General features: G+C 38.3%; 1 pseudogene; it reads left to right on the forward strand.

Moving 5' to 3' along the window:
- LOC148573330 (protein FAR1-RELATED SEQUENCE 5-like) lies at window positions 1–2,217 on the forward strand (annotated as a pseudogene).
- Window positions 2,218–21,882: the final 19,665 nt, after the last annotated feature.

Consider the following 21,882-nt stretch of genomic DNA (forward strand, 5'->3'; position numbering starts at 1 on the left):
ATGTTGGATGAAGAAGCCGGTGACTATGGAGATGTATTGCAGTTGAGTAAGGAAGAGATAATGAGTAAGGCATTCCGAAGCGATGAAGCAGCATATGAATTTTATAGGAGGTTCGGCAAATATTTTGGTTTTGGTATTCGGAAGGGTGACTCAGGAAAAGATGAAAGTGGAAGGGTTATTTGTAGGAGATTTTTTTGTAATAGAGCGGGTCTAAGACAACGTCATCACTATGATACGCTAGATAGGCCGAGAGGTCACAGACCGGAAACGCACACAAATTGTGAGGCGAAGCTGTCAGTCTACCTTGATGTGGTCAGTGGTATATGGAAGGTGAGAAAAATAGTATTGGATCATAACCATGATTTAACTCCGGCATATATGGTTCATATGATGACGAATTTTAGAGAAATAAGTTGTTCTGCCAAGGCACAAATATCTGGTATGCAAGCTCATGGTATTCCGACGTCTAAGATTCTGGGGTATATGGCTGGACAGGCTGGTGGCTATTCTCTAATGGGCTTCACTAAGAAGGATGCATACAATTATATTAACAAGGCTAAGCGTGCAAAGATTATAGATAGGGACTCTAATGCCGCTGTTGTATATCTGGAGGGAAAAGCGGGGGCCGATCCGATGTCGATGGCTAGGTATAATTTTACTAAGGATAATATGCTGGCCAATATATTTTGGGCTGACTGTGGCAGTAGAGTTGATTACCAATACTTTGGGGATGCTTTAGCCTTTAATTCGACCTACAAGAAAAATAAATATCGGAGACCGCTAGTGATTTTTTCTGGTGTGAATAACCATAAGCAGATGACAATATTTGGGTTTGGCTTGGTGTCAGATGAAAGCATTGGGTCTTATAAGTAGTTGTTGGAAAATTTGTTGGAAGTCATGTGTAGCAAGAAGCCGTCAGTTGTAGTCACGGATGGCTGTGATTCAATGAAAGCTGCAATCAAGTATGTTTTTCTGGAGGTAACACATCGATTGTGTGCTTGGCATATGGAGAAGAACGTAACCACTAATGTGAAGGAAGAGAGACTGCGGCAATGTTTCACCCGGTGGCTGTACTCAGATATGAAAATAGATGAATTTGAGGCTGAGTGGGATGATGCCATTGAAGAGTATGGGTTGCAAAATAGTTTTTGGGCCAAAGAAACTTTTCAGAAGAGGATGATGTGGGCTAATGCGTATCTACAAGACAAGTTTTGTGATGGTTTTCGGACAACATCCCGGTAAGAAGGTATTAACGTGTACGTGAAGACTTTTCTTAAGTCTAGGCACAGTCTCCTTGATATGGTTCAAAATTTGGAGTTGGTCATGCGAGAGTACCGAAATAAAGAATTACTTGCACAATTTAGATCATTTCATGGGATGCCGGTAATGACAACTTGTTTGGATCCTCTTGAAAAGTATGCTACAGATGTATACACACGGGAGATATTCATTGATGCGAAGAAGGAAATAGTGGGTGTCGGTGCAGTTAATTTTTTAGCCAAGATTAGACGTTCTACCACAATGGTGTACACATTAGAGGAATATGGCGACCCAGGTAGAGAGATCTTGGTGTTGTACGATAGGGTTTCAAGAAAAATGGAGTGTCGATGCAGTTTTTGGAGCCAAAAGGGAATTCCCTGTCGTCACATGTTTTTTTGTAATGAAGCATGAGCATTTGACTTAGATTCCTGAAAGGTTGGTTCTGAAGAGGTGGTGCAAGGATGCAAAGTCATTGGATAAATATGCCGAGATAACGGAAGTTGGTAGTGAAAGGGGTTTCTTGTTGCGCCATGGAGCACTTCATGCAGTCGCACAGTGGATGCTATATGTTGGAGCTAGGATCCCATCATCATTCACACATGCGCTTAACGGTCTCCATACACTCTGCCAGGAACTGGATAGCTACCATGAAAATGTCCGTCAGAAGAAAGCAAACGATACGGTTGATTTACATGACCCTGATGTGGTGAAGACTAAGGGTGCCCCTCGTGTTAGAAGGCAGGCCGGAAGGATGAGGCGCTGCACCTGTTGCCGGAAAACAGGGCACACAAAACGGCACTGTAATGCAGACCGTGCCTTTGTTTCAAAAACTAAAGACAACAAAGATTTGAAGCAACAAATTTAGGGTCGGAGGGGTCATCACCAACGGAAAGGGTGAAAACGCCGCAGATCCTTTCTTATTGTAGCAAGTACATTCATGTGTTGCAAAAATTATGAGTATTTATTCGTAATGATGACTTCATTTCCCTGATTGTCGTGCAGGTCCGATTCGACAAGGGCAACAAGGGTGATCCTAAACCTAACAAATTGGCTATGCAGGTAGAGTTAGAGGAATCGGGTTCCAAGAATAGATTAAAAGATGAAATACCTGCTGCAACTGGGTGTAATGAGACTATGGAATCTGACAGGAACGTGAGAAGTAACACAAATGAGTTACTAACACAGGTACGTGGTTTTGGTAAGTTTGTCCTGGTTAAAAATTCGAGTTTCATACTCATGTTCTGGTGGCACCGAATAAGGAATTCTCAAACCGAATGTGGTAATTACATTTACTTTAATTTGTGTAGCTGATGACTCAAATAATTGATATCAGTGCAAGACTGGGTTCGAGGCTCCCAGCATAATTAGTAGCCAGAGATCGATTACATTAGAGAATTTAGTTTCATTATATTATATTGTGGTATTTATTTTCTAAAGTGTAATTTTCTCTCCCTGCTTGAGTATAGTATTGGTTGGGTGGCTGACTGCCTAACTTAGTTCCAATGAAATGTTATTTGCTCCACCAATTAAGGAAATATAGAAAACAAATTATATCCTTTCTAAGGAAAATTATTGCGTCCAGGTATTTTCTATAGGAGTATGTTGATGAACGGATTTTTCTGTGGTAAAGAATTTCACAATAAATTCTCGTTGCAAGTATAGCTTCTAAACCAACAAAGAATACTTTCATATAAAAACTTGTTTGTCACTAAAGCAAACCCAATAAAATTAAACCGAAGTATTCAAACCTCGGGTCGTCTCTCAAGGAATTGCAGGGAGGTGTGTTACTTATAATTGGTTATGAGACTGTATCTTTCTGGGTTTTTGAAATAAGGAGTAAGGAAATAAAAGGGCAAGAAAGTAAATTAATAATTAAGAAAACTCTTGGCAAGGTATGAGAATTAGAAGTTCTATCCTAGTTATCCTTATCAATTGTGATGAGAATTGTTCGTTGCTCCCACTTAGTTAACCTCTAACTATGAAGGAAAGTCAAGTGGACTAATCAATTTGATTCCTCAAGTCCTGGTCAATTTCTAAGGAAAGACTAGCTTTATAGGGGATCCAAATCAACCAGCAACTTACAATTATCAATCAACACAGGAGGTTGATAACTCAAGAGTCTACAATTACTCAACCAAAGCCAAGAACATAGAAATCTAACTTAAAACCCTCCCAAGCATTTTAACAAATACTTGGAAGGCATAACACAAAAACATAGAAATGTAATAGGGAATGTGAAATCTAAACAACCAATGGCAAGCATCAATGATAACAAATAAAGAAAGCAATCATAAATATGAAATACCTCAAATTGCATTAAATGGGAAAATCAAATCTAACATGAAAAGTTCATAAATTCAATTGGAAAGATAAATAAACTAGAATGCTAAGACAATTAAAAGTAGAAGAGAAACTAAATTAAAGGAACATTGAACCTGGAATTGAGAAGAAATAAAACTAAAACCAGGAGAAATCCTAAAACTTAGAGAGAGGAAAGAGCCTCTCTCTCTAGAAACTACATCTAAAACCTAAAATTATGTGTATGAACGAATGCCTCAATGATTCTCCCACTCCGCAGCTTCTATTCTGTGTTTTCGGGCTTGAAAATGGGCCAAAAATAGTCCAGAAATCGCTGGGGGTGATTTCTGATACGTCCAGCACGTAGCTCTGTCACGTGTACGCGTCATCCATGCGTACGCGTGGATTGAACTTTCGCCAGGTCATGCGTACGCGTGATCCACATGTGTGTGTTGCCTAACAGTATGGCAACTATGGCAAATTATATATCATTTCGAAGCCCCGGATGTTAGCTTTCCAACGCAACTAAAATCGTCTCATTTGGACCTCTGTAGCTCAAGTTATGATCGATTTAATACAAAGAGGTCAGGCTGGACAGCTTAGCAATTCCTTCAATTTCTTGTATTCCTTCCACTTTTGCATGCTTCCTTTCTATCCTCTAAGCCATTCTTGCCCTATAAACCCTGAAATCACTTAATACACATATCACGGCATCGAATGGTAATAAGAGAGGATTAAAATTATCAAATTTAAGGCCAAAGAAGCATGTTTTCAATCATAGTACAAAATTAGGAAGGAAAATGTAAAACATGCGAATTATATGAATAAGTGTGAGTTTAGTGGATAAAATCAACTCAATTAAGTACGAAATGTACCACGAAATAGTGGTGCATCAAATCTCCCCACACTTAAACATTAGCATGTCCTCATGCTAAGCTCAAGAGAAGCTATAAAGGAGTGAAGAGGAACGGTAAAACTTATGAAATGCAACCTATCTATATGAATGCAACTAAATGCAAAATACTTCTACCTACTTGGTTAAAAGTAAACAAATTCTCCAAGACAAACATAAATCAGATTCCAGTAATTCAAATCGCACAATAAAAGACAAGTAAACTTGTAAGAAGATAGCTTATGAAAGTTGGGAACATAGAATCAAGCATTGAACCCTCACTGGAAGTGTATATGCACTCTAATCGCTCAAGTGTCTAGGGTTAATTCACTCTACTCTTCTCTAGTCATGCTTTCTAAAACTGTGTTCTTCATCTAACCAATCAACAAATATTTAGTATACCAATGCAAACATCATGAGGTCTTTTCAAGGTTGTAATGGGGCTAAGGTACGGGTGAGGATATATATATGGCCAAGTGAGCTATAATATGAATCTTTGACTAACCTAAGCTCTCACCTAACACACACACACACACACACACTCTATGTAAATCTAATTCATGCTTGGCTACCCAAAATTCCCACTTTTGTATATTTCACATACTCATGTACCAAATTTTTCTTCAATTTCATCACTTATGCATTGATCTTTTATTTAACTTAGCATTGGGGTAATTTTGTCCCCTTATTTATTTATGGGATAAGTATTATTTTGGTCCCTAACGTTGAGAATGGAGAGGAAGCTTGCAAAAATGGAAGGAACACAAGAAACCAAGGAGATGACCAGCGAACAATGACGCGAGCGCATGGCCCACGCGAGCGCGCGAAATAAAGAAATCACAACGACGTGAACGCGTGGATTGAATTCTGCACGAATGACGCGAAGGTAAAAGATTTGTGCATACATAAAGATAAAATTAATGACTTAGAAACTATTCCTTTAGGTAGTTCTATATCTTTTTTAATGGGGGGTATACCTGAAAAATGTAGTGATCCAGGTCCATGTATGGTTAACTGTACCATTGGAGTGTAATATTTTCTGACTGTATGTATGATTTTGGAGCATGTATTAGTATAATGCCTTTGTCTATATATGATACTTTGAGGCTCCCTCCCTTAAAAAGGTCGGTAGCTCGTTTTGTGTTAGCAGATAAAAGCATTATTACAGTAGTTGGAATTGCTGAAGATATATTAGTGAGCATTAAGGGGCTCACATTTTCCATTGACTTCTATATCCTGGAAATGCTCCCTAATGACTCAGGAAGACCATCATCGATCCTGCTTGGAAGACCATTCCTGAAGACTTCAAAGTTCAAGCTAGATGCATTCTCAGGAACTTACTCCTTTGAGATAGATGGAAGAACAGTAAGTTTCAGTTTAAATGAAGCTATGAAGCACCCTCCGGAAGACCATTCCATCTTCCAGTGTGACATTATTGATGAAACTATAGCTGAAGTTCAGCAAGAAGAAATGGAAGAGAAGCACATGGAGCAAGGTCCAAGCGTGGGGACACTTTCTAAAAACAATGAAGACCCTTTACCATTATCACCAGCCCCGGATGATCCAGTGCCTAGCTATGAGCAGAAATTAGAATTAAAACCCCTCCCTCCGCACCTCAAGTATGCTTACCTTGAGGATAAGCATAAGTTTCCAATTATCATTGCAAGGAAACTCACCTCTCAACAAGAAGAGCAACTGCTTAATGTGCTGAGAAAACATAAGAAAGCAATTGGATGGAGCTTGGCGGATATAGTAGGCATCAGTCCCCAAGTTTGTGAGCATAGAATATTCTTAGAAGAGGGAGCAAAGCCTATCCATCAGCCTCAAAGAAGATTGAATCCCACCATCTTAGAAGTTGTCAAGAAGGAAGTGACCAGGCTACTTGAAGTAGATATCATTTACCCAATCTCAGACAGTGAATGGGTTAGCCCAGTACAAGTAGTGCCCAAGAAGTCTGGAGTCACAATAATAAAGAATGAGCACGGAGAGCTCCTGACAACTAGAGTGCAGAATTCATGGAGAGTTTGCATTGACTATAGGCGTCTCAACCAAGCCACTCGCAAGAATCATTACCCCTTGCCATTCATTGATCAAATGCTTGATCGCCTGTCAGGTAAATCCCATTATTGTTTTTTAGATGGTTATACAGGATATTTTCAAATTCATATTGCTCCTGAAGATCAGGAGAAAACCACTTTTACATGTCCCTTTGGAACGTATGCTTATAAAAGAATGCCTTTTGGCTTGTGTAATACACCTGCTACTTTCCAAAGATGCATGATGAGTATCTTTTCAGATCTTATTGAGAACTGCATGAAAGTTTTTATGGATGATTTTAGCATCTATGGTGATTTATTTAGCCTTTGCTTGGATAGTTTATCTAAAGTATTAGACAGGTGTGTTAGTACAAACCTTGTGTTAAATTTTGAAATGTCACTTTATGGTAAAACAAGAAATTGTACTAGGACATGTTGTGTCTAATACTGGTATTTCTGTAGATCCAGTAAAGGTGGATGTTATTTCTAGTTTACCTTAGCCCTCCTCTGTGAGGGAAGTCCGTTCTTTCCTTGGCCATGCAGGTTTTTACAGGAGATTCATTAAGAACTTCATTAAGGTAGCACTACCTTTATCCAGATTGCTGCAGAAAGATACTGAGTTCGAGTTCAGTGAGGATTGTATGCAGGCATTTGATAAGCTGAAGATCGCTCTGACTCAAGCTCCAATCGTGAGAGGACCAGACTAGAGCCAGCCATTCGAAATTACGTGTGATGCTTCCAACCATGCAGTAGGAGCGGCGCTGGCTCAGCGCGAAGGTAAGGATCCTTTTGTAATCACTTATGCATCTAAAACTTTAGATGCTGCTCAATCTAATTACACTACTACTGAAAAAGAGCTTCTTGCTATTGTTTTTGCTCTGGATAAATTCCGAGCTTATTTACTTGGTACTAAGGTAGTAGTGTACTCAGACCATGCAGCTCTTAAATATCTATTAGCTAAAAAGGAGTCCAAACCAAGACTAATACGTTGGATACTGCTGCTGCAAGAATTTAATTTAGAAATCAAGGATAGAAGTGGTAACCAGAATCTAGTGGCAGACCACTTGAGTCGCCTTGAGCACATTAAGGATGATTCCAATCCTATAAATGATAATTTCCCATTTGATAGCTTACAAGCAGTATCTGAAGTAGTTCCTTGGTATGCACCTGTAACTAATTATCTAGTTAGCCACACTTTTCCTCCAAATTTCACTAAGCATCAAAGAGACAAGCTGAAAAGCGAGTCTAAATATTTTATATGGGATGATATATACTTGTGGAGGTGTGGTCCTGACCAGGTAATTAGATGGTGTGTGCCTCAATCAGAATTCCAGTCCATTTTAGAGGCCTGCCACTCATCTGAGAGTGGAGGACATTTTGGCCCTAAAAAAACAGCTAGAAAAATTCTAGACTGTGGATTCTGGTGGCCTACTCTTTTTAAAGACGCTGCTGAATTTTGTAAATCTTGTTCCCCATGCCAAAGGTTTGGTAATATATCCAAGAGGGATGAGATGCCTCAACAGATTATGCTTTTCTGTGAAATTTTTGATGTTTGGAGCATTGACTTCATGGGTCATTTTCCAAATTCTAATGGTTACTTTTATATACTGTTAGCTGTAGATTATGTTTCTAAATGGGTGGAAGCAATTCCTACCCGTACTGATGATGCTAACACTGTTGTTTCCTTTGTTTGAAACCATATTATTTGCCGTTTTGGAGCCCCACGAGCAATTGTGAGAGATCAAGGCACTCACTTTTGTAACAGGAGACTAACAGGATTACTGAAGAGACATGGGATAATTCACAAAGTAGCAACAACTTACCATCCCCAAACCAATGGGCAAGCAGAAGTCTCTAATAGAGAGATAAAATGTATTCTAGAGAAGATAGTAAAATCTCACAGGAAGGACTGGAGTGCCAGGCTACAAGATGCACTCTGGGCATATAGAACAGCATACAAGACACTCATTGGGATGAGCCCCTTCCGCTTAGTATACGAAAAGGCTTGCCACCTTCCAGTAGAGGTGGAACACAAGGCTTTCTGGGCTGTGAGGGAGTGCAACATGAATCTTGAGAAAGCTGGTGCTGAAAGAAAGCTGCAACTAGCAAAACTGGAGAATCTTCGCCTAGAAGCATATGACAACTCCAGGAGATACAAAGAAAAGATGAAGGCTGTCCATGACAAGCACATAAAAAGGAGAGAATTCAGACCAGGGGAGTTAGTTCTTCTTTATAACTCCAGACTGAGGCTTATGCCAGGCAAACTGAGATCAAGATGGGAAGGTCCATACAGAGTAGAAAAGGTAGAGCCATACGGAGTTTTCCACCTGCGTCATCCTTCTAGCTCCAAATTCTTAAAGGTCAATGGACATCGCCTGAAGCTTTATCATGGTGAGAAGATGAAAAATAACAAAGAACTAGAGGTTTTCCTCTTAGAAGACCCACCAACAGAAGCAGAATGAGCCTAACAAGCGTCCAACTTAAGGACGTAAAAGCAAAGTGCTAGGTGGGAGACAACCCACCATGGTATGATCGTTCAGTTTCAGTTTTAGATTTATTTTACTTTATTTCTATTTTTTATGATGTTAATGACTCTTCTCATAATTTCTACATATAGCCTGCATTCACGTTTGTATTAGCATTTTGCATATTTTTAATTAAAAAAAAACACACACGTGATGCGTAAGCGTCGCTGACGTGACCACGTCACAAGTGCATTAGGAAGAAAAGAAAAGTAAATAGAAAGTCATGCGAAAGCGTGGCTGGAGGCGTGCCTTAGGCACAATCATGCCCACGTGACCACGTCAATGTCGCGTCCGCGTCATTTCGGAAACGAGCCTTCCACGCGTCTGCGTCACCCACGCAAATGTGTGCCCTAAAAAAATCAACGTAAAAGAGGTGTATGGCAGCAAGTTATGATGGAGTTGGGCTGGAATGATGCTGGAAGCACCAGCCCCATCACGCTACCGCGTGCCCCACACGGCCGCGTCGTCCTAAAAATATGGCCATTCACGCGATCGCGTCAACTACGTGATCGCGTCAACCACGCGCTCGCGTCACCCTAAAATTTGGCAAAATAGGTTTGAAACAGAGAGTTGTGTGAACGCGTGGCTGCCCTCGCGCCATTCTCACAACTCAAGTCACGCGACCGTGTGACCCACGCGACCGCGTGACCCACGCGTCCACGTCACATGTGGCGCACAGATTATCCACATTAGCCAAAATATCTTATCTTTTCTTCCCCAAATCCTAATTTTTCTTTTCCCTTATTATTTCTTTCTTCCCCCTTCTTCCTTCTCTACTCATTCTCACTTTTTACCTTCTTCTTCCTTATTTTTCACATCCATTATCAAGGTTCTTTTCTTTCTTTCTTTACTTTTTACTTTTCTTTTATTATTTTTATTTATGTTTTCTTTTCCTTTTTCATTTCATTATCTATATTTTCTTTTTTCTTCTTTTCCTTTTTATTCCTTTAATTGGTGTTAGCAATTTCATTAGGTGATTATTTTCTTTTATACTTTTTGCTTGTGAGTTATTGTGGAATTGTTTGACAATTATATATTACTTTTCATAAGGGATTGCTTGCATGTTCAATTTACTACTTTCAATAACATATTCACCATGCATGCCAAGTGTTTGTGAAAAAGCCCGTATGGCATTGTGCATTATTTTAAATTATTCTATTCTACTACTTTAATGCCTGTTTTTTACAAAATCTCTTTTATATTTTATTAATTAAATATAATTGTCAATACAAACAGATTATTAGTTTGAAAGGCTTGGTAATCTAACTTGGACATTGAATGCTTGATCTATGCTACTCATGCCTTTGCCGGCATGCCAATAAATATCTTGCATTTAATTGACATCACATGCACTTGCTATATCACCTTTGATGAACTTTTCACATGTAGTCTAGACCATGTGTTAACGACATCCTTCTTTACTATGCATTGATTATCACCCTTAATATTCGCTCCCTTGCTCGAACCCTTAGCTTTACATGTACTTACCTCTTTTCTTTTTCAGGATGGCCACCAAGAAAGGTAAAGAGAAAGCTACTCCCAAACCACCAGTAAGGAGAGGAACAAAAAGAGCATTAGTGGAAGAGCCTTCTTAAATAGCGGTTAAACCCTCAACAAAAAGAACCAAGAGGATCATCAAGGTCGATGAAAAAGAGAAAGCCTTCCCAGCAAAGGACACTGCGCGGTTCACTAACCGCTACTGTGAGCAGATGTTCCCTATCCTGGCTGAAAGGAATTATAACAATGAGTATCTTCTCATCCTCCCAACCAACATTGCTGACATTTTTGAGCCCCGCATTGAGTGAAGATAATGGAGATTCCTACAGAGACAGCCACGGCAGGTTAATCTATCATGGGTAGTAGAGTTCTACTCAAATTTTCACATGCCAACCATGCAGTCTGTCTATGTCCGTCAGAAGCAAGTCCCTATAACAGAAGAAGCTATTCAACAAGTGAAGAACTGAAGATTGATGATTTAGAAGTTATAATAAACTCTCGTTGTGAGTATAGTTACTAAACCAAGCAATCAACCTTTCTTACAAACGTTTTGGTTGTCATAAGTAACAAACCCCTTAAAAATTGTTAACCGAGTATTCAAACCTCGGGTCGTCTTCTCAAGGAACTGCAAGGAAGTATGTTCTTATTATTGGCTATAAAGGTTGTAATCGGGGTTTAGAAGGTGAGAAGCAAGTGATTTAAATGACAAGTAAAATAAATGGCAATTAAAATAATAAAACTGTAAAGTAAACTTTTGGCACGGTAAGAGAAATTGGAAGTCCAACTTAGTTATCTCTCTCAACAATAATGAAAGTTGAATCTAAATTCCACTTAGTCAACCTTTACTAAAGCAAAGGAAAGTCAAGGGACTAATTAGTTTGACCTTTGAATCCTATTTATTTCCTAAGAAAAAGTTGGGATTATTGAAGTTCAGTTCAATTAGCAAGATAGCGATTATCAGTTATGTTGAGTTTGATAATGTTGAGTTACTGATTTCTTAACCAAGACCAAAAGGGAAAAAAGTAAAATTGCTAGAATTAAAATGTCCTTAGATGGAAAGCAATGGTAACACAAATTAAAGAGAAAGCAATCAATAACTGAAATACCTCAAATAATCATTAATTCAAATCATAACATGGAAAGGGTTCATAAGCCAAATTGGCAACATTTATAGATACGAATAAAAGCATTAAAGTAAAAGTAGCATAGAAACATAAATTAAAATAAATACTAAACCTGGATCGAGAGTTACTCTTAGAAACTAAGAGAAGTCCTAAATCCTAATCCTAAGAGAGAGAGGAGAGAATCTCCCTCTCAAAACTAAATCTAAATCATGGAAAGTAATAAAAATGCGAGCTCTCTTTTGAATGGATGCATTCCCCCACTTTATAGCCTCTAATCTGTGTGTTCTGGGCTGAAAACTGGGTCAAAAGCAGCCCAGAAATCGCCCCCTGCGTATTCTGGTACGTTCAGGTCGCGGACAGGTGACGCGGAGGCGTCGTCCACGCGGCCGCGCGGATTGAAGTTCGCAGATGCGACGCGTCCGCGTAGATCACGCGTTCACGTCACCTAGCGTCAAGGCAACTATAGCATATTATATATCAAATCGAAGCCCCGGACGTTAGCTTTCCAACACAACTAAAACCGCATCGTTTGGACCTCTGTAGCTAAAGTTATAGCTGTTTGAGTGCGAAGAGGTTAGGCTAGACAGCTTAGCAGTTTCTCCAACTTCTTGTATTCCTTCTACTTTTGCATGCTTCCTTTCCATCCTCTGAGCCATTCCTACCCTGTAATCTCTGAAAACACTTAACACACATATCAAGGCATCTAATGGTAATAAGAGAGGATTAATAATAAGCAAATATAAGATCAAAGAAGCATGTTTTCAATCATAGCACAAAACCAGGAAGGAAAATGTAAAACATGCAAATAGTATGAATAAGTGGGTAAAGAGTTGATAAAATTCACTCAATTGAGCACAAGATAAACCATAAAATAGTGGTTTATCAACGAGCTTTAGATCTTCCCCCTGCTCCAGAAGGATTGGACGCATTCCAAGAAGCCTCACTCAAGCGCCAGACATACCAATTTGACTGGGACGCCGTTCCCAGGATTATTGCACAACCTGGCAGCAGATGGATCTACCGATACCATCGTTCCCGACCTAAGGGCATATCGGCTTCAGCACTTACTTTGGAAGCTCGAGTATAGGCACAAATCATGTCCCATTACATCTTTTTGAGCACTCACGAGTCCTCCTTCACTGCAGACATGGCTGTTTTACTCTGGTGTATCCTTATAGACCAGCACCTCAATTTACCAAGACACATTTGGCATGCTCTGGGACACGTACAGATTGCGGGCAACTTACCTTTCTCCGCCTTGGTTTTAGATCTTGTCTCAGCAGCCAGAGTCTCCTATAGAGCTGGGGATACCAAAGCCATGATTCCACGAGATGATCAATACGTCCCTAACGGGAAGTATATCAGACCTCCAGCAGCAACTATCAACCAGAGCACAGAACCAGCAGAAGATATTCCTTCTTCTTCCACAACACAAGCACCTTCAACAAACCAACTGCTCTACAAGATCCTTGAGAAGCTAGATCGGCTTGAACGGAAAGGAAAGCAAAGAGAGCGCCATCACAAGCGCAGATTTACATACCTCAAGGAGCTACTTGTTGGTAACCAACCACCTAGAGAAGACCCAGACACCCCGGACTCCACTTTATTTACCAGCACAGGGAGCCACGACGGTCCCGATGGTGGAGATACTGCTACCAACCCCCCTCTGTTCCTGACAGATGGCATCGAGGACGGTGCAAAACTTTAAGTGTGGGGAGCTCGGTCAGTACCTGACTTCCGGAGGTAATTTCTTCTCCTTTAAACACCAATAATATAGGATATTTAGTTAATTTTTCTTTTGTAGAATAGGATAAATTGCATAGTAATAATTAGTTGCATGCATGTTGTACTTGATTGAAAAAAATAATAAGTTTCTTTTTAAGACCCTATTTTTGAAAAATTTCACTAATTTAAAATAAATCTTTTGTGTTAAACTTGTTTGAAGTTGTATTTGGAACATAGTTTAAAAAGCTAAGAACACACAACCCGCGAGATTTTGAGCCTAATTACATGGTTACATTATTTAATCATAAATATTTTATTCTTGTGTGTTCACTTCTTTATGATTGTAATCTTTATTTTGTTCCATCCTATATGTCCAATGTTTAATGTATTTATATGCATGCATATGATTGAGGCCACTATTTGTTTAAGCTCACTTATCCCAAACAAGCTTACCCTTCAAATTATCTTTGTTAGCCACTTTGAGCCTTTTAAATCCCATTTGTTCTATATTTTACCACATTACTAGCCTTAAGCAGAAAAATAATTAAATATCCCAATTGAATCTTTGGTTAGCTTAAGATAGAAATTGTGTGTTAATTAATCATGGGAAAATTGTGGGAACATGAGTTAATAAGGGAATGTGTCATGATAAAATAATGGGAATTTGGGTACCTACTCATGTGAAACTATAAAAATTAAACAACCATATACATTGATAAGCTATGTTTATTTTCCTAGTAAAAAAAAATATCCAAAAATATTTAATAAATATTTAAGTAAATAAGGAGACAAAATTACCCCAATTTTAAGTTAAATAAAGCTTCAATGCATATGTGATAAAAATTTTAAGGAAAAGTTAATACATGAGTATATAATGCAAAAGTGAAAATTATGGGTAGCTAGGCATGATTCTAGAGTTATATGGAGTGTATGTATGCTAGATAGGAGCTTAGGTTAGTCAAAGATTCAATTTATAGCTCACTTAGCCATATGTATACCCTTACCCTTACCTTAGTCCCATTACAACCTTGAAAAAGACCTCATGATGTTGCATTGGTACATTAAATATTGTTGATTGGTTAGGTGAAAAACAAAGTTTAGAAAGCATGATTAGGGAAGAGTAGAGTGATTACCCTATACACTTGAGAGACTAGAGTGCACATACACCATCAGTGAGGGTTCAGTACTTAATTCTATGTTCCCTACTTTCATGAGCTGTCTTCTTACAATGTTACCTATTTTTACTATATAATTTGAATTAGTGAAATCTAATTTATATTTATCTTGAAGAGCTTATTTATTCTAACCAAGTAGACAAGAATCATATAGTTGCATTCATATATATAGGTTGCATTGCATTGCATGAGTTTTACATTTTCCTACTCATTTATTTTATCTCCTTAAGCTAAGCATGAGGAAATGCTAATATTTAAGTGTGGGGAGGTTGATAAACTATTATTTTATGATTTATATTGTGTTTAATTGAGTGGTTTTATCAAGTCTTTACCCACTTATTCATATGATTAGCATGATATTACAATTCCTTCCCAAAATGTTTCATGGTTGAAAACTTGCTTCCTAGAGATATTTTAATTATACATTTTAACTCTCCTTTATCACATTCGATGCCGTGATCCGTGTGTTAAGTGTTTCAGGCTTCATAGGGCAGGAATGGCTTAGAGAATGGAGAGGAAGCTTGCAAAAATGGAAGGAACACAAGAAACCAAGGAGATGACCAGCGAACAATGACGCGAGCGCATGGCCCACGCGAGCGTGCGAAATGAAGAAATTACAGCGACGTGAACGCGCGCCTGATGCAAACGCGTGGATTGAAGTCTGCAGGAATGATGCGAACGCGTAGACGACGCGAACACGTGACAAGAAAAATCGCTGAATGACGTGAACGCGTGGACGACGCGTACGCGTGACCGGCGCGATATGCAAAAATAACAGAATACGCTGGGGGTGATTTTGGGCCGCATTTTAACCCAGTTTTCGCCCCAGAAACACAGATTAAACCTAGAGAACATGCAGAAACTCGACACGCATCCACACACATTCAGATACATCGATATTAGGATTACTTTCAGTTTCAGATCTGAATCTAGATTAGCTTTACATTAGTAGTTTATACTTTTACTTTGGATTTTTGGATGCTGAAGAATCATTACCTCCGTGAAGACACTACTTTAGTTTGTTTCCTTATTCCTTTACTTTTATTCATTGCTCATTGACCTTATTCAATTAAGTACGTTGCATTTTGAATTTATTAATATATAGAGTTACTTTTATTTTTAATTAATTTTAATTTTATATTTTACTCTATTCAATTTATTATGTCTTCTTATATTTTTATGAATATCAATTCCATGTTAATGGAGTAGATTTTCTACTTGACATGGGAGTTGATTAAGAGGAGAAACTTGAGTTGGAATGCTCAAGTGCTTAATTAATTTGAAAGTTGTTGGCTAATTCTATATCTACTAATGCTAGACCTTCCCAAGGAAAAGGACTAGGATCTGCGGATAAGAATCAGTCCATCACTTGACTTTCCTTTACTCAGTAAGGGTTAATTAAGTGAAAACAATAACCGCTTTACATTACACTTGAGAAGATTCCAACAAGGATAGAACTTCCGATTAATCAACTCCCCAGTCAAGGCTTTTTTATATTAATAATAATTCTTAGTTTTATTACTTTAATTTACAATTATTTTAATTACTCATTACCCAATTCAAACCTTATGGAAAATTTCTAATTAATAAATTAGCACTCTTTCCTGCAACTCGTTGGGAGACGACCTGGGACTCATACTCCCAGTATTTTTAATTCTAAATTTTGTGACAACCCCTTTTTAAATTGGTGAGGCAGACTTTAGCTGGTTGAGAGCTATACTTGCAACGCATTTCTCTTTTTAAGACTCTCTTAATTGGTCTAACTTCTACCACGCATCAGTACCTCGATGCCAAAGGCCAACTAAATGTATCATACCCAGTGGGTCTGAATCTAGGAAACCACCAGAAGATCCATGACTGAAGCAGATGTACGGACCGGCTAGCTTTACCACGTGTCTATTTGCCACACAACACATACACCGGTATAACCACGAGAGAGCAGCTGATCCCCAGCTGTACTGACCCATGTCCTCAAGCATGGCTATGTATGGAAGCCACCTGATGTGAATACGAGTACTGGACTTATCACCAAATAGCTGAGTACTGATGAAGAGGATTCATCGTATGCTTCGGGATCAATCAAAACTAGAATCAATTCGTTAGTAGCATAGTCCAAACCAACAACGAATTCTCTCAATCAAATATTTTAGATTCAAATTATAATAACTGAGATCAAGAGTAATTCAACCTCGGGTCGTCTTCCCTAGGAGTTGCAATTAAGTGTCTACTATCGACTATAAGAGAAATGGGGATTGGAAGATTGCAATTGGCAAGAAATGTAAATAGTAAGAAATTAGAGTGCAAGAAGGTAACTTAGCATGCAAGAAATTGAAAGCCAAAGCAATTAAAGCAAGAAAGGGAAATTAAATGCTAACAAGAACTCTTGGCAAGAAGTGGGTAATTAAGGATTCCTGTCCTAGTTGTGGACCACAAACACGGTAATTGTGTGTGAATTAATCCCAATTAGTCAACCTTACATCGAGGATAAGTCAATTAGGCGTAATTAACCTTAATCCCTAAGTCCTAAGTTAACACTAAAGGGGTCACATAGAGTCAAGGGAAACCAAATTAATTAACAACCCTTACACAATGTGGAATGGACATCCACCACTCAAGTTCACCCAAGCACCCAAATTCCCAACCAAGAGCGTGAGAAACTAAGCAAAAACCCAACCAAACATTTTGTCAAACACTTGGTGGGCATGTAAAGAAAGCATGGTAAAATAACAAGAAATAATAAATGCTACAACTACCAAGCAAGGAAAGTAAAGATAGCAACTCAATAAAGCAATAAATGACATAAAAACTTAAATTGCATTAAATGTAAATTAAGGTAACAAGAGTGTGTGTGAACATAAAAATAACCAAAATGAGAAATTAACAAGATAACATAAGGGAATTAAGACAATAAAATAAAGAAAGGTAGAAGAAACTAGAGTAAAACAAGAATTAAAAGTAGCAATTACAAGGAAATTAAACTAAAAACCGTAGGTTCTAGAGAGAAGGGGGAGCTTCTCTCTCGAGAAAATGAACTACATGACTAAAATCTAACCCTAATTACTCCCCCCTTCACATGGAGTGAGGCCTTGCTTAATATAGGAAGAATCAGCATAAAAAAGTCCAAAAACTGGGCTCTGGAGGCCCAGAAATCGCCCCCAGCGATTTCAACTAAATGAGTCGCACGCTGGGACATGTGCGGACGCAAAGGTGTGTGCGTCCGCACACATGCTGATTTTCCTTTTGTGCGTATGCACAGGTTGTCGTGTGTACGCACACATGGTTTTGCGGCTTTTGTGCGTACGTACAGGGGGTTGTGCGCACGCACACTCCAATATGTGCTTCTCCTTTGTTTTCTTCATGCTTTCTCCCAATTCCATGCTTCTCTTCCACTCTCATCAAGCCATTCCAACCTATTACACCTGAAATCACTTCATCAAAACTATCAAGGTAACAAATGGGATGAAAGTGGGATAAAATTGACTAATATTAGGCACAAAATAGCATGTTTTCACAATTAGGCTCAAATTAGGGAGAGAACACAAAAGTATGATATTTGGATGAATAAATGTGGGTTTATATGATGAAATTCACTCAAATCAAACCAAAATATATCGTCAAATATGGATTCATCAATTCCCCCACACTTAAACAATAGCATGTCCTCATGCTAATCACAATCAAAAGAGAAGGATAAAGGGGAAGAACAATTTATTCAAAACAACTAACTACATGCATGCAACCACACTAAATGCTATCTATATATATGTACACTATGGTTCCTATTTAGTTTGGCACAAAACAAACAAGAGATTCCAAGTAATCTGAAACAAGCCTTAGGGCCAAGGCAAAGAGTCAATACACTATGATCAAAGTCCAAAGAATTTAATTGAGATTTTCAAAACTATCCAACAAACAACTTGCAAGAAGATACAATATAAAGCACAAGAACATAGAATTGAGCGACCGAACCCCTCACCGAATGTGTATTCACTCAATTCGCTCAGTGTTTAGGGCTTAATCACTCAATTCTCCTTTAGTCATGTTTCTCAAAGATTTTCAAGTCATCTAACAATCAACAATTATTTAGTGATTGCATACAAATATCATGAGGACTTCCATGGTTGTAATGGGGCTAGGGTCAAGGTAGGATGCATATGGTCAAGTGGACTAGAATTTGAATCTTTGATCAACCTAAGCTTCCTACCTAACCTATGACAACCTATACAATTCAAAGCTAACATAACTACCCATTCTTCACTTTTTCACACACATGTATTCTCTTTTTGATCATCACACATATGCATTGATTCTTATTGACTTCACTTTGGGGCATTTTGTCCCCTTTTTATTACTTTTCTTTTTTTTTCTTTTCTTTTCTATATATATATATTTCAAACTAAAATATATACAAGAACATCAATGCATATGGTTTAACATAATTCATACATGAGTATGTACCCAATTCCCAATATTTTGACAAAAATATAAAAACACCCTTTTATCCCAAACAATGTTCCCAAACTTAAATGCTAAACACACTCACTAGCCTAAGCTAATCAAAGATCCAAACAAGGGACATTTATTTTTTTTTGCTTAAGGCTTATGATGTGCTAAAATTGGGAACAAATGGGTTTAGTATAGGCTCAAAGTTGGCTAACAATGGAAGATAAATGGTAGGCTATTTGGGTAAGTGAGCTATTTGAAACAATGACCTCAATCATATACATGCATTCATACACAAAATAATGGACATATAGAATCATGCAAATCAAAGATCACAATCATAAAAGGAGTTTATCATACAAGAACAAAGTCTATGGTTGAAGATGTGCAACCATACAATTAAAGCTCAAATCTCACAAGGTATATTGTTCTAGCTCTTTTCTATGTTCTATGAAAAATACTTCAAGCAATTTTGAAAAATAATTTCTCAGTTCAATCAATGGCATGCCCTAAAAGGGATTTCATGAAAATTTCTTGTTGTTTTTACCAAACTTATTTAATCTAACATGCAACATGCAAATATTTACTACCCTAATACTATAAGCATTAAAGAAATATTTACAAACAAACCAAACCAAACAAAGTACAAATAAGAAAAAAATTGCAAAAATTGAAGAAAAAGAACAAAAAGAATATTGCAAAGTGTGTAAAAGAAGAATTTTACACCCCTCGAAATTGGCAATCCTCCCCCACACTTAAATAATACACGGTCCTCTGTGCACGCTCACGATCCGGGGGTGAAGAGCTATGGGGCTCCACCTTCAACTGGTGGGCTTGGGGGTTCCGGTTGCTGTGGAAACAAATAAATAACAATTGAGGAGAAGTTAGATGTGAGTGTGGTATGATAAAAGACCATGTATGTATTCCAATTATGCACGCGGTTGGAACACACACAACGGCCAGTTAAAACGGCATCCACACATTCAAAAGTAATAGCATGTGTTCCTCAATTAAGTAACCTAGGTTGCAATTAAAGAATAAGTAAAACTTTAGGCACAAGCAATCCTAGGTAACCACAAAAGTGTATTGAGTACTTGATATTGGTTATTAAAATTGTGCAAGTGAAAGCGCAAAATTGGTATAAAATAGCACAATAAACAACAACCAATCCATTAATGAACGAAAACTTCTTATTCATCATAAAACATAATGAAAAAGTCACATGGAAAGATACTTGTTACAAAAAGTGATAAGCTTGATAAAAATCAAGTTAGGTCACTCAAACAAATGCAAAGCATTAACAAGAAACAAGTATCGGGCATGTGATGAATTTGATATGAGAATCATAATGAACAAGTAAGTTTCAACTCAAATCACTTAATTCAATGCACTTATATAATTTGTCCTAGTGGTACAATTAAAACATGAATATCCAAACCCACCAGGTACTCGGTAAGTTAAGGCAAAGTATAAGGGCATTAGTGTAAGTTTCAAGCAAGAAGCAACCCTATCAAAATTAAGCAACACTTGCAATTTATTCACTTAACAAGCAAGTAAAGCAAAACTAATAAAATTACTAAAATGAAAACGAAATGCAAACAAAACAGACATGAACAAGCATAAAATATGGTGAAAGGGGGAGAAGAGAAAGGAAGAGAAAAGAAGAAAAGAAGTAGAGAGAATGAAGAGGAGAAAAGAAGCATAAAAGTGAGAAAACATAGGCGTGCGTACGCATAGACACGTGTGCGTACACACACTACGAGGAAAAAGAAGGGTGTGCGCTCGCACACTCTATGCAAGCGTTCCTGGCAGAAAAGTGAGTAAGAAGTGTGCGTGCGCACAAGCGTGTGCGCACGCACGTAAGACTTTTTTTTTGGCATGAAGGATCATGTGTGCGCGCGCACAGAAGCAAAAGGGGGCAGGGGTTCACGCGCACAGGCCGTTTCCTCGCTCCCACCAGAGGGGCTATCAAATTGTGTGCGGACGCACACGTCTGTGCGTCCGCACAGATAACGTAAGAAGGGAGATGCGTGCGGACGCACAGCTCGGTGCGCACGCACAGATCAAGAAAAACAGGGCAGCGCGCACGCACGGGCTGTGCTGGCGTTGTGACCAGAGGGCATGTCAAGGAGTGTATGGATGCACAAGCTGTGCGGCCGCACAGGTGGCAAAAAATGCAGTTTTGTGCGTACGCACAGCATGGTGCGCACGCACAGATGCCCTGTTTCACAAAAAAATTTCTTCAAAATTCTAAGGTACCAAGCCTTAGTTCAGTGAAAGCTCAACCCCAAAAACATTCAAACATCAAAATTTCATGACCCACATGCAAATTTACCTACCAAACTCAAAATTAAACTAATCCTAAGCAAACCAAAATAAGCAAAAATGCAATTAAGCCAAATTATAAACAAGAGAAAGGTTGAAACAATGTTACCATGGTGGGGTGTCTCCCATCTAGCACTTTGGTTTAATGTCCTTAAGTTGGACTTATGGAGAGCTCTCATCAAACCTCCTTGAAATCCCACCCAAGCTTGTATTCTCCAAGGCTTTTGAGACTCCAAGGCTTATACACCCACATCTTTTTGTCAATTCCTTTCATTCCATCTAGGTAGCAAGCACTTGAAATTCCCAATTCCTATACACAATAGCAACAAAACTCACAATGCAATGGGTGAGAATTCATAGGATAAAAAATAAAGTGAAAATCAAAGGTAACAAGAACAAATAAAATGAACTCCTAAAACTAGTAAAAACAAGCAATCAATCAAAACAAACTATTCCCATATTCACATATTAACATATTCACATTATCCAAATGCAAGTAACATATGTACAAACAACCAAAGATAAGCTATTTACAATATTCACAATATGCACAATAGCCAAGAATACAACACCATTGCAACT

This window comes from Arachis ipaensis, chromosome B2, assembly GCF_059453495.1.
Source record: "Arachis ipaensis isolate K30076 ecotype BB chromosome B2, ASM5945349v1, whole genome shotgun sequence".
NCBI lineage: Eukaryota > Viridiplantae > Streptophyta > Magnoliopsida > Fabales > Fabaceae > Arachis > Arachis ipaensis.